Source organism: Mytilus californianus, unplaced genomic scaffold, assembly GCF_021869535.1.
Source record: "Mytilus californianus isolate M0D057914Y unplaced genomic scaffold, xbMytCali1.0.p SCAF_3, whole genome shotgun sequence".
NCBI classification, from domain to species: Eukaryota; Metazoa; Mollusca; class Bivalvia; order Mytilida; family Mytilidae; genus Mytilus; species Mytilus californianus.
Window position 1 is genome coordinate 37,295,122 of NW_026262679.1, and position 17,110 is coordinate 37,312,231.

The 17,110-nt window shown below is 30.9% G+C and overlaps 1 long non-coding RNA gene across 2 annotated transcripts in view; it reads right to left on the reverse strand.

Moving 5' to 3' along the window:
* The window catches only part of LOC127734492 (uncharacterized), a 33,440-nt gene that overhangs the window by 2,137 nt on the left and 14,193 nt on the right, over window positions 1–17,110 (reverse strand). The window contains exons 4-6 of one of the 2 annotated variants that reach the window (XR_007997626.1): window positions 3,317–3,458; window positions 2,391–2,463; window positions 1,982–2,045 (exon numbers count right to left, since the gene is read on the reverse strand). This is a non-coding gene — a long non-coding RNA (uncharacterized LOC127734492). Of the gene's footprint in view, window positions 1–1,981; window positions 2,046–2,390; window positions 3,459–17,110 lie in introns of both variants that reach the window. The other variant, XR_007997625.1, reaches the window with a different exon arrangement.

A 17,110-nucleotide genomic window follows, 5' to 3' on the forward strand; every position in this document is an offset into this window, starting at 1 on the left:
ATCGTTTCCGGACCCTTGATCAAGTCATTGGTTTTTCTCATATGAATTATTTCACATTTTGTCATGTTGGGGCCTTATATAGCTTACAATACAGAATAGGTTTTGCTCATTGTTGAAGACCATAAAATGGCATTCTATAGTTGCTAACAGCCTTGTCGTGTGGTTATTGGTTGATTAATATCTCGTTGGCAATCATACTACATTTCTTAATTTCTATATAGTGGGATTAATTTAGATAAAAAAAAAAACAGAGAGAAGATATCCAAAATTCAAATCTTTGACTTCCTTTACTTGTATCTTGATACCCCCTTCCGAATTATACATACACTTATAACATGAATAAACTGTTATCACAGAGATATGTCTCAATTTTTTGTAATTTTGATTATGCAAATGTTGAAATTAAAATGGCAATACTTAACAAGTTAGGCTAATATTCAAAGTCAATGAACCATGACTGAGGTACATGGCTAAACCATCTTCATGTAAATGAGATGCGCCAATGCTAATACAACTGCACACCAAATATCATTGACTTATTATAAGTTGTTCCCTTTAAACAAACCTAAACACAATCATTAACTTGTAAACTATATAAAAGTTTCAAAGTCAATGAACCATGAAGAGCGGGTGGAGCTATATAATCTCCATGGAAACGATACTTATAAATGCCAATAAATTTGCATACCAAATATCATTAACTTAACATTATCTTAAACTGATCTTACCACAAACTAATATATGTAAACTAAGCAAGTTTCAAAGTCAATAGGCCATGACTGAGGAGATGGGGCCAAATATTCTCCATTGAAATGAGATGTGCTAATGCTTATACAACTGAATACCAATTAACATTTGCCTACCACTAATGGTTCCTCTTGAACTGACCTAATCACAAACTAATACATGTTAACTAAGCAAAATTTTCAAAGTCAATAGACCATGACTGAGGGGGCTGAGCCAAATAATCTACATGGAAATGAGATGTGCCAATGCTTATACAACTGCATACCAAATATCATTGACCTACCCAGGGACTTTCTATACTAACGGGACTGGTCACTTATAACGATGTCTATACAAATTATCAGACTGATCTCGGCCGTAGCTGATGTCACGTGACTTTATAGCAAATCATTTCCCATTTACAGAGTGTTCTTCATAACTATATGTTCAAGTTTAACAAAAACTCGTTTTTATGAAATTTTATACATTTTGTCATTGCAAAATGTTGTTTTTCAAAAGATTTCTCGGATCGTTTTTTAAATATTGATCTTTGAACTTTGAGGTATTTGTTCGTTGAATTTTCAGTAGCCGCCATCTTGTTTGATATGGTAAACCATTTTACACACGTGGGATGTTCTTTAAAACGATACGTCCAAGTTTAATAATTCATCATTCTTTCAAAATCTTATATTTTTTGTCATCGTAAATGGCTATTAGTCAGATTTTATATTAACAACTAATAATAATTATATAATTACAATGAACTGTGAAATACACAAATAACTACTAGCATCGTATATCAGAGATACGAAACTAAGTTGATTGTTGGGTGGTAGCTTTAAACAGGCGGCTTAGTAATCAGTTAAAATCAATCGAGACGAGTCCCGTTAGTATAGAAAGTCCCTGACCTACCGCTAACAGTTCCTCATAAAATGACCTAATCACAAACTAATACATGTAAAATAAGCAAAAGTTTCAAAGTCAATAGACCATGACTGAGGGGGCAGGGCCAAATAATCTCCATGGAATTGAGATGTGCCAATGCTAATACAACTGTATACCAAATATGATTGACCTACAACTTGTGGTTCACCACAAACTAGACCTAATCACAAACTAATACATTGTTGACACTGCCGCCGCCCCCGGAAACAGCATACCTAAGTCTCGCTTTTTGACTCTGTCAAGCGAGACAAAAATCTAGTGACATGCTCTAAGTTGAATAGTTCATAAATCTATGTACTAATTCTCTTACCAAAAAAGTCAACTCCAATGGCCATTCCCAACCTCAATCCTTACGGACAAGCTGTGATGTTAACCTGAAATATAAAATGCTTCATCATCAAAAATTGTTTAAACTGATCATTGTTGGTATACTTATATATATTTAATATAAACAATGGTAGTCTATAAATGTGTAATAGATGTTGAGAACATGTGTATAAATTGTGTAATTATAAATCGTCTAAAGCTATCCAGCAACCCAGCAAACTTTTTATGTAATTACATCAGATCCTAAGATTTACTTATATAATGGTAGCTGATAAACGAAAGAGTAGACTTCTGACCAACTCCTAAAAGCCTAGAGAATTTTCCAAAGAAATTTTATAATACATTTGTTTTTTTTTTTCTCTTCAAAACTGGAATAACATTCTGGTACTTACCTTCCTTTTAGATGTATTAGACCCCAAAGTTTTATAATCCAACACCATGAAAATCATGTCACAGAAAGGTTACCTAAAAAGGAATTAAAATGGATACATTATTATATATTTTATAAATCCATTTCTGTCAACATAAACATTTACTAAATATTGTTTTGATTTCTTACTACATGTTCACAATAGTATAACATCAACACCTAAGTTTGTAAAATTAATATATAAAGATGGAAAACTAAAAGGAAGTCAAAGAATAATGATTTGAATATCAACTGCATTAAAATCTGCATATTTTACAGAGTTATCTCCCATTGAATTAACAAATCTTGGAAGCTCTATTCCAATCTCAGGATTTACTCTTGCTTTTTTTTTTAGAAAATCTTGTTAATATACTTGGTACAACTTGTTTCTTTAAATATTAAACTGGTAAAATAATTCTCGGTCGGGTAGATGTTTTCACAATTTTTAGTTTTCAGTTTTCTAACTTGGAAAATATGTTCTCACCATTCACAATTGGCTACTGTGAGAAAAACATTTATAATGTCTAATACAGTTATCTTTTAATTTTTTTTGTTTTAATTATCCTGATAAGAATTCAACTGGCCAATGTACATGTAATGGTGTATAATATCATACCATTAGTATTTGCAAAACTTTCTTAAAATGGTGTTGATACTTTATAAAGGTATTTAAGTTGATTTCTTCTGTTTGTTTTATCCCATTAAAATCAATAGTCAATACCATATTATATTTCTTTAAAACAAACAATTACACACATAGGACATATAAAGACCATCAGAAATAATAAATACAGTATTGTAACCTATATATCTCCGTAAGAACTCTGTAATGGAAACAATTAATAAAGATTAGTGATGTTTGAAAAATTGTTGTCACTTCTATCAAAGCAGGCTCTCTTAAAAGCTTACAGTAGATTTAGCTTCATCTGTGATAAAAATAAAATATATAAGGTATTATAGAGTATAGAGTTACGGAAATCTATATGCCACTCTTCCTGGTCTGTTAGCCATATTCAAGGTCGACAACTGAAACATCCTCTCTAAGCTGAATCTGCAAAAATCCAAAATTACAAATTAAACATCTGTGAGTGAACTCTGAAATGAATTAAAGAACCTTAGTGAGGGCGCTCACATACCCCACGTCCTCACATTGTCATTGGAGAAATAAAATATGTGTAAGAAAAAAAAATTGAATCATAATTTCCTGTCAATATGCACATCTACATAGTATGTCCTTATTATCTACAAAGTTTCATGAAATTATGTTGTGTGGTTTCAGAGGAGTTGCGATGAAAAACTGTTGCAGAAGACATTGAAGCAAATAAGTTCAAAGGGGCGTAACTCCTAGAAAAAATATTGAATCATAATTTCCTGTCGATATGCACATCTACATTATAGTATGACCTTATTATCTACAAAGTTTCATGAAATTCTGTTGTGTGGTTTCAGAGGAGTTGTGATGACAAACTGTTGCAGTAGTACATTGAAGCAAATGAGTTCAAAGGGGTGTAACTCCTAGAAAAAAAATTGAACCGTAATTTCCTGTCGATATGCACATCTACATAATATGTCCTTATTATCTAAAACGGTTTCATGAAATTCTGTTGTGTGGTATCAGAGGAGTTGTGATGACAAACTGTTGCAGTAGTACATTAAAGTAAATAAGTTCAAAGGGGCGTAACTCCTAGAAAAAAAATTGAACCGTAATTTCCTGTCGATATGCACATCTACATAGTATGTCCTTATTATCTAAAAAGGTTTCATGAAATTCTGTTGTGTGGTATCAGAGGAGTTGCGATGACAAACTGTTGCATAGTACATTGAAGCAAATAAGTTCAAAGGGGCGTAACTCCTAGAAAAAAAATTGAACCGTAATTTCCTGTCGATATGCACATCTACATAGTATGTCCTTATTATCTAAAAAGGTTTCATGAAATTCTGTTGTGTGGTATCAGAGGAGTTGCGATGACAAACTGTTGCAGTAGTACATTAAAGTAAATAAGTTCAAAGGGGCGTAACTCCTAGAAAAAAAATTGAATCGCAATTTCCTGTCGATATGCACAACTACATAGTATGTCCTTATTATCTAAAAAGGTTTCGTGAAATTCTGTTGTGTGGTTTGAGAGGAGTTGCGATGACAAGAAACAGGACTGACGGACTGACAGACTGACAGACGGACGGACGGACGGGTCAAAAACATTATACCCTCCGCAACTCGTTGTGTGGGGTATAAATATAAATACACTAGTCAACAAAAGTAACGATACACAAGTTTGAACTCTAATTTATCATAAAATATAATAAAATAGGAAAAACTGTTATATTATCTAATGAAAAACATTCATTTGCAAAGCAAATGCATATGATTAAAAGAATGTGACCAAAATGGAAAGTGAGAAACTACCGTGTTATATAAAACAGGGGTCAAATTTATTTTGCGGAACATAGATTTTATTACAAATTTATTTTATTGAACATAGATGTTCCTCAAATAGTCAAAAAATATCAAAGAATCTTATAGGCTACAGTTCCGCAGCTACCTTACCATCAGTTCTTTGAAGAAACCTATATAAAAAATAAATATATATACAACAATATACATGAAAATATATAAAATGAAATAAATCAACCAATCTTACTATAAGTGCAGAACCATAGCTCTTAATTAGGTCCTTATGATATATTATAAAGACCTAAGAGCTATGGTTCTGCAGCTACCTTACCATCAATTCTGTGAAGAAACCTATATAAAAAATAAATATATATACAACAATATACATGAAAATATATAAAATGAAATAAATCAACCAATCTTACTATTAGGTGCAGAACCATAGCTCTTAATTAGGTCCTTATGATATATTATAAAGACCTAAGCGTTATGGTTCTGCAGCTACCTTACCATCAATTCTTTGAAGAAACCTATATAAAAATAAATAAATATACAACAATATACATGAAAATAAATAAAATGAAATAAATCTACCAATCTTATTATTAGGTGCGAAACCATAGCTCTTAATTAGGTCCTTATGATATATTATAAAGACCTAAGAGCTACGGTTCCACAGCTGCTTTACCATCAATTCTTTGAAGAAACCTATATAAAAAATAAATATATATACAACAATATACATGAAAATATATAAAATGAAATAAATCAACCAATCTTACTATTAGGTGCGGAACCATAGCTCTTAATTAGGTCCTTATAATATATTATAAAGACCTAAGAGCTATGGTTCTGCAGCTACCTTACCATCAATTCTGTGAAGAAACCTATATAAAAAATAAATATATATACAACAATATACATGAAAATATATAAAATGAAATAAATCAACCAATCTTACTATTAGGTGCGGAACCATAGCTCTTAATAAGGTCCTTATGATATATTATAAAGACCTAAGAGCTAAAGTTCCGCAGCTTCCTTACCATCAATTCTATGAAAAAACCTATATAAAAGATAAATATATATACAACCATATATACATGAAAATATATAAAATGAAATAAATCAACCAATCTTACTATTAGGTGCGGAACCATAGCTCTAAATTAGGTCCTTATGATATATTATAAAGACCTAAGAGCTACTGTTCCGCAGCTTCCTTACCATCAATTCTATGAAAAAACCTATACAAAAAATAAATATATATACAACCATATATACATGAAAATATATAAAATGAAATAAATCAACCAATCTTACTATTAGGTGCGGAACCATAGCTCTTAATTAGTTCCTTATGATAAATTATAAAGACCTAAGAGCTACGGTTCAGCTGCTACCTTACCATCAATTCTTTAAAGAAACCTATATAAAAATAAATAAATATACAACAATATACATGAAAATAAATAAAATGAAATAAATCTACTAATCTTACTTTTAGGTGCGGAACCATAGCTCTTAATTAAGTCGTTATGATATTTTATAAAGACCTAAGGTTCCGCAGCTACCTTACCATCAATTCTTTGAAGAAACCTATATAAAAATAAATAAATATACAACAATATACATGAAAATAAATAAAATGAAATAAATCTACCAATCTTACTATTAGGTGCAGAACCATAGCTCTTAATTAGGTCCTTATGATATATTATAAAGACCTAAGAGCTAAGGTTCCGCAGCTACCTTACCATCAATTCTTTGAAGAAACCTATATAAAAAATAAATATATATACAACAATATACATGAAAATATATAAAATGAAATAAATCAACCAATCTTACTATATGGTGCGGAACCATAGCTCTTAATTAGGTCCTTATGATATATTATAAAGACCTAAGAGCTATGGTTCCGCAGTTACCTTACCATCAATTCTTTGAAGAAACCTATTTAAAAAATAAATATATATACAACAATATACATGAAAATATATTAAATGAAATAGATCAACCAACCATACTATTTATAGCTGTGGAACCATAGCTCTTTGGTCCTTATATTTATTGAACATAGATGGTCCTCAAATAGTCAAAAAATATCACAAGGACCTAAGAGCTACGGTTCCGCAGCTACCTCACCATTAATTCTTTGAAGAAACCTATATGAAAAATAAATATATATACAACAATATACATGAAAATATACAAAATGAAATAAATCAACCAATCTTACTATAAGTTGCAGAACCATAGCTCTCAATTAGGTCCTTATGATATATTATAAAGACCTAAGAGCTATGGTTCCGCAGCTACCTTACCATCAATTCCTTCAAGAAACCTATATCAAAAATAAATATATATACAACAATTTACATGAAAATATATAAAATGAAATAAATCAACTAATCTTACTATTAGGTGCGGAACCGTAGCTCTTAATTAGGTCCTTATGATATATTATAAAGACCTAAGAGCTACGGTTCCGCAGCTACCTTACCATCAATTCTTAGAAGAAACCTATATAAAAAATAAATATATATACAACCATATACACATGAAAATATATAAAGTGAAATAAATCAACCAATCTTAATATTAGGTATAGATCCATAGCTCTTAATTAGGTCCTTATGATATATTATAAAGACCTAAGAGCTACGGTTCTACAGTACCTTACCATCAATTCTATGAAAAAACCTATACAAAAAATAAATATATATACAACCATATATACATGAAAATATATAAAATGAAATAAATCAACCAATCTTACTATTAGGTGCGGAACCATAGCTCTTAATTAGTTCCTTATGATAAATTATAAAGACCTAAGAGCTACGGTTCAGCTGCTACCTTACCATCAATTCTTTAAAGAAACCTATATAAAAATAAATAAATATACAACAATATACATGAAAATAAATAAAATGAAATAAATCTACTAATCTTACTTTTAGGTGCGGAACCATAGCTCTTAATTAAGTCCTTATGATATTTTATAAAGACCTAAGGTTCCGCAGCTACCTTACCATCAATTCTTTGAAGAAACCTATATAAGAATAAATAAATATACAACAATATACATGAAAATAAATAAAATGAAATAAATCTACCAATCTTACTATTAGGTGCAGAACCATAGCTCTTAATTAGGTCCTTATGATATATTATAAAGACCTAAGAGCTAAGGTTCCGCAGCTACCTTACCATCAATTCTTTGAAGAAACCTATATAAAAAATAAATATATATACAACAATATACATGAAAATATATAAAATGAAATAAATCAACCAATCTTACTATATGGTGCGGAACCATAGCTCTTAATTAGGTCCTTATGATATATTATAAAGACCTAAGAGCTATGGTTCCGCAGTTACCTTACCATCAATTCTTTGAAGAAACCTATTTAAAAAATAAATATATATACAACAATATACATGAAAATATATTAAATGAAATAGATCAACCAACCATACTATTTATAGCTGTGGAACCATAGCTCTTTGGTCCTTATATTTATTGAACATAGATGGTCCTCAAATAGTCAAAAAATATCACAAGGACCTAAGAGCTACAGTTCCGCAGCTACCTCACCATCAATTCTTTGAAGAAACCTATATGAAAAATAAATATATATACAACCATATACACATGAAAATATACAAAATGAAATAAATCAACCAATCTTACTATAAGTTGCAGAACCATAGCTCTCAATTAGGTCCTTATGATATATTATAAAGACCTAAGAGCTATGGTTCCGCAGCTACCTTACCATCAATTCCTTCAAGAAACCTATATCAAAAATAAATATATATACAACAATTTACATGAAAATATATAAAATGAAATAAATCAACTAATCTTACTATTAGGTGCGGAACCGTAGCTCTTAATTAGGTCCTTATGATATATTATAAAGACCTAAGAGCTACGGTTCCGCAGCTACCTTACCATCAATTCTTAGAAGAAACCTATATAAAAAATAAATATATATACAACCATATACACATGAAAATATATAAAGTGAAATAAATCAACCAATCTTAATATTAGGTATAGATCCATAGCTCTTAATTAGGTCCTTATGATATATTATAAAGACCTAAGAGCTACGGTTCTACAGTACCTTACCATCAATTCTATGAAAAAACCTATACAAAAAATAAATATATATACAACCATATATACATGAAAATATATAAAATGAAATAAATCAACCAATCTTACTATTAGGTGCGGAACCATAGCTCTTAATTAGTTCCTTATGATAAATTATAAAGACCTAAGAGCTACGGTTCAGCTGCTACCTTACCATCAATTCTTTAAAGAAACCTATATAAAAATAAATAAATATACAACAATATACATGAAAATAAATAAAATGAAATAAATCTACTAATCTTACTTTTAGGTGCGGAACCATAGCTCTTAATTAAGTCCTTATGATATTTTATAAAGACCTAAGGTTCCGCAGCTACCTTACCATCAATTCTTTGAAGAAACCTATATAAGAATAAATAAATATACAACAATATACATGAAAATAAATAAAATGAAATAAATCTACCAATCTTACTATTAGGTGCAGAACCATAGCTCTTAATTAGGTCCTTATGATATATTATAAAGACCTAAGAGCTAAGGTTCCGCAGCTACCTTACCATCAATTCTTTGAAGAAACCTATATAAAAAATAAATATATATACAACAATATACATGAAAATATATAAAATGAAATAAATCAACCAATCTTACTATATGGTGCGGAACCATAGCTCTTAATTAGGTCCTTATGATATATTATAAAGACCTAAGAGCTATGGTTCCGCAGTTACCTTACCATCAATTCTTTGAAGAAACCTATTTAAAAAATAAATATATATACAACAATATACATGAAAATATATTAAATGAAATAGATCAACCAACCATACTATTTATAGCTGTGGAACCATAGCTCTTTGGTCCTTATATTTATTGAACATAGATGGTCCTCAAATAGTCAAAAAATATCACAAGGACCTAAGAGCTACGGTTCCGCAGCTACCTCACCATCAATTCTTTGAAGAAACCTATATGAAAAATAAATATATATACAACAATATACATGAAAATATACAAAATGAAATAAATCAACCAATCTTACTATAAGTTGCAGAACCATAGCTCTCAATTAGGTCCTTATGATATATTATAAAGACCTAAGAGCTATGGTTCCGCAGCTACCTTACCATCAATTCCTTCAAGAAACCTATATCAAAAATAAATATATATACAACAATTTACATGAAAATATATAAAATGAAATAAATCAACTAATCTTACTATTAGGTGCGGAATCGTAGCTCTTAATTAGGTCCTTATGATATATTATAAAGACCTAAGAGCTACGGTTCCGCAGCTACCTTACCATCAATTCTTAGAAGAAACCTATATAAAAAATAAATATATATAGAACCATATACACATGAAAATATATAAAGTGAAATAAATCAACCAATCTTAATATTAGGTATAGATCCATAGCTCTTAATTAGGTCCTTATGATATATTATAAAGACCTAAGAGCTACGGTTCTACAGTACCTTACCATCAATTCTTTGAAGAAACCTATATAAAAAATAAATATATATACAACCATATACACATGAAAATATATAAAATGAAATAAATCAACCAATCTTACTATTAGGTGCGGAACCATAGCTCTTAATTAGGTCCTTATGATATATTATAAAGACCTAAGAGCTACGGTTCCGCAGCTACCTTACCATCAATTCTTTGAAGAAACCTATATAAAAATAAATAAATATACAACAATATACATGAAAATAAATAAAATGAAATAAATCAACCAATCTTACTATTAGGTGCGGAACCATAGCTCTTAATTAGTTCCTTATGATATATTATAAAGACCTAAGAGCTACGGTTCAGCTGCTACCTTACCATCTATTCTTTAAAGAAACCTATATAAAAATAAATAAATATACAACAATATACATGAAAATAAATAAAATGAAATAAATCTACTAATCTTACTTTTAGGTGCGGAACCATAGCTCTTAATTAAGTCCTTATGATATATTATAAAGACCTAAGGTTCCGCAGCTACCTTACCATCAATTCTTTGAAGAAACCTATATAAAAATAAATAAATATACAACAATATACATGAAAATAAATAAAATGAAATAAATCTACCAATCTTACTATTAGGTGCAGAACCATAGCTCTTAATTAGGTCCTTATGATATATTATAAAGACCTAAGAGCTACGGTTCCGCAGCTACCTTACCATTAATTCTTTGAAGAAACCTATATAAAAAATAAATATATATACAACAATATACATGAAAATATATAAAATGAAATATATCAACCAATCTTACTATTAGGTGCTGAACCGTAGCTCTTAATTAGGTCGTTATGATATATTATAAAGACCTTAGAGCTATGGTTCCGCAGTTACCTTACCATCAATTCTTTGAAGAAACCTATTTAAAAAATAAATATATATACAACAATATACATGAAAATATATAAATTGAAATAGATCAACCAACCATACTATTTATAGCTGTGGAACCATAGCTCTTTGGTCCTTATATTTATTGAACATAGATGGTCCTCAAAAAGTCAAAAAATATCACAAGGACCTAAGAGCTACGGTTCCGCAGCTACCTCACCATCAATTCTTTGAAGAAACCTATATGAAAAATAAATATATATACAACAATATACATGAAAATATACAAAATGAAATAAATCAACCAATCTTACTATAAGTTGCAGAACCATAGCTCTCAATTAGGTCCTTATGATATATTATAAAGACCTAAGAGCTATAGTTCCGCAGCTACCTTACCATCAATTCCTTCAAGAAACCTATATCAAAAATAAATATATATACAACAATTTACATGAAAATATATAAAATGAAATAAATCAACTAATCTTACTATAAGGTGCGGAACCGTAGCTCTTAATTAGGTCCTTATGATATATTATAAAGACCTAAGAGCTACGGTTCCGCAGCTACCTTACCATCAATTCTTAGAAGAAACCTATATAAAAAATAAATATATATACAACCATATACACATGAAAATATATAAAATGAATTAAATCAACCAATCTTAATATTAGGTATAGATCCATAGCTCTTAATTAGGTCCTTATGATATATTATAAAGACCTAAGAGCTACGGTTCCGCAGCTACCTTACCATCAATTCTTTGAAGAAACCTATATAAAAAATAAATATATATACAACAATATACATGAAAATATATAAAATGAAATAAATCAACCAATCTTACTATTAGGTGCGGAACCGTAGCTCTTAATTAGGTCGTTATGATATATTATAAAGACCAAATAGCTACGGTTCAGCAGCTACCTTACCATCAATTCTTAGAAGAAACCTATATAAAAAATAAATATATATACAACCATATACACATGAAAATATATAAAATGAAATAAATCAACCAATCTTAATATTAGGTATAGATCCATAGCTCTTAATTAGGTCCTTATGATATATTATAAAAACCTAAGAGCTACGGTTCCGCAGCTACCTTACCATCAATTCTTTGAAGAAACCTATATAAAAAATAAATATATATACAACAATATACATGAAAATATATAAAATGAAATAAATCAACCAATCTCACTAATAGGTGCGGACCCGTAGCTCTTAATTAGATCCTAATGATATATTATTAAGACTTAAGAGCTACGGTTCCACAGCTACCTTACCATCAATTCTTTGAAGAAACCTACCGGTATATAAAAAATAAATTTATATACAACCATATACACATGAAAATATATAAAATGAAATAAATTAAGCAATCTTACTATTAGGTGCGGATCCATAGCTCTTAATTAGGTCCTTATGATATATTATAAAGACCTAAGCGCTATGGTTCTGCAGTTACCTTACCATCAATTTTTTGAAGAAACCTATATAAAAAATAAATATATATACAACAATATACATGAAAATATATAAAATGAAATAAATCAACCAATCTTACTATTAGGTGCGGAACCATAGCTCTTAATTAGGTCCTTATGATATATCATAAAGACCTAAGAGCTACGGTTCTGCAGCTACCTTACCATCAATTCTTTGAAAAAACCTATATAAAAAATAAATATATATACAACAATATACATGAAAATATATAAAATGAAATAAATCAACCAATCTTACTATTAGGTGCGGAACCATAGCTCTTAATTAGGTCCTTATGATATATTATAAAGACTCAAGAGCTACGGTTCCACAGCTACCTTACCATCAATTCTTTGAAGAAACCTATATAAAAAATAAATATATATACAACAATATACATGAAAATATATAAAATGAAATAAATCAACTAATCTTACTATTAGGGGCGGAACCATAGCTCTTAATTAGGTCCTTATGGTATATAATAAAGACCTAAGAGCTACGGTTCCGCAGCTATCATACCATCAATTCTTTGAAGAAACCTATATAAAAAATAAATATATATACAACCATATACACATGAAAATGTATAAAATGAAATAAATCAACCAATCTTACTATTAGTGCGGAACCATAGCTCTTAATTAGGTCCTTATGATATATTATAAAGACTTAAGAGCTACGGTTCCACAGCTACCTTACCATCATTTCTTTGAGGAAACCTATATAAAAAATAAATATATATACAACAATATCCATGAAAATATATAAAATGAAAATAATCAACCAATCTTACTATTAGGTGCGGAACCATAGCTCTTAATTAGGTCCTTATGATATATTATAAAGACTTAAGAGCTACGGTTCTGCAGTTACCTTACCATCAATTCTTTGAAGAAACCTATTTAAAAAATAAATATATATACAACCATATACACATGAAAATATAAAAAATGAAATAAATCAACCAATCCTAATTAGGTGCGGATCCATAGCTCTTAATTAGGTCCTTATGATATATTATAAAGACCTAAGCGCTATGGTTCTGCAGTTACCTTACCATCAATTCTTTGAAGAAACCTATATAAAAAATAAATATATATACAACAATATACATGAAAATATATTTAAATGAAATAAATCAACCAATCTTACTATTAGGAGCCGAACCATAGCTCTTAATTAGGTCCTTATGATATATTATAAAGACCTAAGAGCTACGGTTCCACAGCTACCTTACCATCAATTCTTTGAAGAAACCTATATTATAAATAAATATAAATACAACAATATACATGACAAGAAATGATTGTAACAGGATGCTGTTACGAAGTCTCCCAAACGAAGCTCCCATAATTCGTAATTCCCAGGGTTGCCTGACATTGGACAAAGTCCAGTGAAAATTGGTTTGGTCCAGTAAAGTTATATGCATTAGTGATGCCTGGGAACTAACCCTGTATATCATTCAAATCATCTTGGCATGACAAACCAGAATATATATGGTTTAGGGGTGGGGATCTCGACCATTTACAAGATACTAAAACATTGGGGGTGGGGGGAACCCCTGGGGACTGACCCTATACGTCATTCAAATGTTCGAGACATGACAAACAGGAATATATATGGTTTAGGGATGGGGATCTCAACCACTTACAAGATATTAGAATTTTCTTAAATGGCAGGGGGTGAGGTGACCCCTGGGGACTAACCCTATATATCATTCAAACCATCTTCGCATGACAAACCAGAATATATATGGTTTAGGGGTGGGGATCTTGACCACTTACAAGATATTAGAACTTTCTTAAATGGCAGGGGGTGGGGGTGACCCCTGGGGACTAACCCTGTATTTCATTTGATGTGCTTTATCATGACAAACCAGAATATATATGGTTTAGGGGTGGGGATCTCAACCATTTACAAGATATTAGAACTTTCTTAAATGGCAGGGGGTGGGATGACCCCTGGGGACTAACCCTGTATTTCATTTGATGTGCTTTATCATGACAAACCAGAATATATATGGTTTAGGGGTGGGGATCTTGACCACTTACAAGATATTAGAACTTTCTTAAATGGCAGGGGGTGGGGGTGACCCCTGGGGACTAACCCTGTATTTCATTTGATGTGCTTTATCATGACAAACCAGAATATATATGGTTTAGGGGTGGGGATCTCGACCATTTACAAGATATTAGAACTTTCTCAAATGGCAGGGGGTTAGGGTGACCCATGGGGACTAACCCTGTATATTATTTGATGTGCTTTATGATGACAAACCAGAATATATATGGTTTAGGGGTGGGGATCTTGACCATTTACAAGATATTAGAACTTTCTTAAATGGTAGGGGGTGGGGGACCCCTGGGGACTAACCCTGTATTTCATTTGATGTGCTTTATCATGACAAACCAGAATATATATGGTTTAGGGGTGGGGATCTCGACCATTTACAAGATACTAGAACTTTCTTAAATGGCAGGGGGTGGGATGACCCCTGGGGACTAACCCTGTATTTCATTTGATGTGCTTTATCATGACAAACCAGAATATATATGGTTTAGGGGTGGGGATCTTGACAACTTACAAGATATTAAAACTTTCTTAAATGGCAGGGGGTGGGGGTGATCCCTAGGGACTAACCCTGTATTTCATTTGATGTGCTTTATCATGACAAACCAGAATATATATGGTTTAGGGATTGGGATCTCGACCATTTACAATCTTGTAGTTCTGCAAAGTAAAACTTATTGGTTTTGCTCAGTTTTCATCAAGATATTAGAACTTTCCCAAATGGCAGGGGGTCATGGTGACCCATGGGGACTAACCCTGTATATTATTTGATATGCTTTATTATGACAAACCAGAATATATATGGTTTAGGGGTGGGGATCTTGACCATTTACAAGATATTAGAACTTTCTTAAATGGCAGGGGGTGGGGGTGACCCCTGGGGACTAACCCTGTATATCATTCAAACCATCTTCGCATGACAAACCAGAATATATATGGTTAAGGGGTGGGGATCTTGACCATTTACAAGATATTAGAACTTTCTTAAATGGCAGGGGGTTGGGGTGACCCCTGGGGACTAACCCTGTATTTCATTTGATGTGCTTTATCATGACAAACCAGAATATATATGGTTTAGGGGTGGGGATCTCAACCATTTACAAGATATTAGAACTTTCTCAAATGGAAGGGGGTCAGGATGACCTCTGGGGACTAACCCTGCATATCATTCAAACCATCTTAGCATGACAAACCAGAATATATATGGTTTAGGGGAGGGGATCTCGACCATTTACAAGATATTAGAACTTTCTTAAATGGCAGGGGTGGGGTGACCCCTGGGGACTAACCCTGTATTTCATTTAATTTGCTTTATCATTTAGAACATTTTCAATTAAAAAGATTGTATCTATCACAAACGGTTTTCAATTTATAATCATTTGAAAATTTTAAAAAATAAAATCCCATAGGGTTCTATAGTAAAACCCTCCTTTCTTTTTGCCCCTCAAAGTACCCCTTTATAAACCCCATTGCACAAACAAAACCCTGATTGCACCACTAAACATGTTAGTCTAACATATTGTGAAACCCTAAGTTAATCTGACAAGCGGTTTTGGAGAACGGGTGCAGACAAGTTCAAATTTAAAAGCAGCGGAAGAAGAAGAAGAAGAAGAAGAATAATAATAATAATAAGAAACTGAGCAAAACCAATAAGTCTTCCCAAACTTCGTTTGGAAGACTTAAAAATATATAAAATGAAATAAATCAACCAATCTTACTATTAGGTGCGGAACCATAGCTCTTAATTAGGTCCTTATGATATATTATAAAGACCTAAGAGCTACGGTTCTGCAGTTACTTTACCATCAATTCTTTGAAGAAACCTATTTAAAAAATAAATTTATATACAACCATATACACATGAAAATATATAAAATGAAATAAATTAACCAATCTTACTATTAGGTGTCGATCCATAGCTCTTAATTAGGTCCTTATGATATATTATAAAGACCTAAGCACTATGGTTCTGCAGTTATCTTACCATCAATTCTTTGAAGAAACCTATATAAAAAATAAATATATATACAACAATATACATAAAAATATATAAAATGAAATAAGTTAACCAATCTTACTATTAGGTGCGGAACCATAGCTCTTAATTAGGTCCTTATGATATATTACAAAGACCTAAGAGCTACGGTTCCGCAGCTACCTTACCATCAATTCTTTGAAGAAACCTATATAAAAATTAAATATATATACAACAATATACATGAAAATATATAAAATGAAATAAATCAACTAATC